The sequence below is a fragment of the Penaeus chinensis genome, chromosome 26 (genome assembly GCF_019202785.1).
Source record: "Penaeus chinensis breed Huanghai No. 1 chromosome 26, ASM1920278v2, whole genome shotgun sequence".
NCBI classification, from domain to species: Eukaryota; Metazoa; Arthropoda; class Malacostraca; order Decapoda; family Penaeidae; genus Penaeus; species Penaeus chinensis.
Window position 1 is genome coordinate 18,652,573 of NC_061844.1, and position 2,500 is coordinate 18,655,072.

Genomic DNA, 2,500 nt, shown 5'->3' on the forward strand with positions numbered 1-2,500 from the left:
CATCATAATCATCATCATCATCATCATCATCATCATCATCATAATCATCATCATCATCATCATCATCATCATCATCATCATCTTCTTATCATTATAATCTCTCTGTTTCTGTCTCTTTATCTTAATATCCTTAAATACATTGCTTAAGCATTGTTAACATTATTCATGAATTGATAATATTAGTTTGAATATTCTCTAATTCTATTTCTATTTTGTGTAAACAATTAATTTTTTTCTCAACCTCTTCAAATTACTTATTGGTGTCATTACCACTGTCATCATAGTCATTATCATAATCATTGTTATTAATATCATTTTCACTTTTGTCATTATCTTTATGTATTATTAATGTTATTATTATTTTTATTATTATCATTATTTTCATTATTATCATTATTATCATTACTTTTTTCATTATCATTTGTATTATTATTATCAATATCATTATTATTATTATTATTATTATTATTATTTTTATTGTTATTATTATTATTATTAATATTATTATTGTTAATATTATTATGATGATAATGATGATGATGATGATGATGACGGTGATGATGATGATGTGATGTTTATTATTGTTATTATTACCATCATCAGCATTACCGTTATTGTTATAATCTTCATTGTTATAATTACTTTCATCACTATCATTATCATTATTTCTACCATTATTCTTGTTTTTGCCTTTAATGTTATCATTACCATTATCATCATCATCATCATCACCATCACCATCATCCCCATTCCCCCCATCTCCCCCCCCACCCATCTCTCTCCACCATCATCCCCACCACCCCCACCCCCTCCACCATCATCACCATCTCCCCACTATCATCCCCTACCCCTATCCCCACCCCCCCAACCCCTATCCCCACCTCCCCTTCTCCATCTTGCCCCCCCCACCACCATCCTCACCCCCACCCCCCCCACCATCACCCCTCACCCCCACCACACCACCCCACCCTTCACCCCCACCCCCCACCATCACCCCACCCAAAATCCTCACCACCATCACCCCCACCATCACCCCTCACCCCCACCACCCCACCCCCACCCTTCACCATCACCCCACCACCCACCATCCTCACCACCCCCACCCATCCCCACCCCTACCCCCACCCACCATCCTCACCACCCCCACCCATCCCCACCCCCACCCCTACCCCCCCACCATCCCCACTCCTACCCCCTCCACCCCCACCATCATCCCCCCCACCCCCACCCACCCCCACCCCTCACCCCACCCCACCCCATCCCCCACTCTCACCGCCAATCGTCCGCCTTCTCTCCCTCTCCGCCGCAGACCACTACCTCTTCCAGCCGGGCGCAGAGGCCATCCGCTTCGTCTTCCACGCCGGCGAGACACACGAGGGGAAGCGAGGGTTCAGGATCAGGTAAGGAGGGCCGAGGAGGAGGAGGAGGAGGAGGAAGAGGAGGGGGAGGAGGGGGGGAGGAGGAGGAGGGGGAGGAGGAGGAGGAGGAGGAGGAGGGGAAGGGGGAGGAGGAGGAGGGCCGAGGAGGAGGAGGAGATGGAGGAGATGGAGGGGGAGGAGGAGGGGAGGAGGAGGAGGGGGAGGGGGAGGGGGAGGGGGAGGGGGAGGGAGGGGGAGGGGGAGGGGGAGGGGAGGAGGAGGAGGGGGAGGGAGAGGAGGAGGAGGGGGAGGAGGAGGAGGGGGAGGAGGAGGAGGGGGAGGAGGAGGGAGAAGAGGAGGAGGAGGAGGAGGAGGTGGTGGTGGTAATGGAGAGAGGTTTGTATTTCTCATGGGGTGTTAGTTGGTTTCTTGGTCCATATAGTTTGGTGTTTTGTCGGTTTTCATGTGTTTACACACGCGCACACACACACACACACACACACACACACACACACACACACACACACACACACATATATATGTACACACACACACACACACACACACACACACACACACACACACACACACACACACACACACACACCCATTTATATATATATATATATATATATATATTACATTATCGTTACAATTCTCATTTCATATCTGCTGTCATTCTTATTATCATCATTATTATCATTATTATCATCGATTGTTGTTTTTATTGTCAATGATATATTCGAATTTCTTTATCTACATTTTTGTTTAAAGTTATATTAGTTTGTCATATTCATTTTCTTTATATCTGCTATATTATAGTTAAATATCATGATTACCTTTCTGTCATATCGTAGATTCAAAAAGCATATGACCTACTGTTTATTTGTTTACATTATTTTGAATAAGATGATATATTTGTTTTTGTTTACTCTTTATCTTTAAATATGGCCTTTTAATTTCAGTTTCAGAAGCATTATCATCATCGTTATTACCTTTTTTATCATTAGGGACATCTGTTTTTAAATAATTTTTAATGTATCTACCGTGTCCTATTATCATCATAACCACCATTTCCTTCATAGTCTTATTTGTAAATACATCATAATTATGCTTTATTTTCATCTACCGTCATCCCTTAC

General features: G+C 43.2%; 1 protein-coding gene across 1 annotated transcript in view; it reads left to right on the plus strand.

The window, feature by feature from the left end:
• Nucleotides 1-1,299: 1,299 nt before the first annotated feature.
• The window catches only part of LOC125039117 (neuropilin-1-like), a 7,638-nt gene continuing 6,437 nt past the window's right edge, over nt 1,300-2,500 (plus strand). Inside the window, exon 1 of the mRNA XM_047632859.1 lies at nt 1,300-1,400. The gene's annotated coding sequence lies outside the window, so the exon portion shown is untranslated. The remainder of the gene's footprint in view (nt 1,401-2,500) is intronic.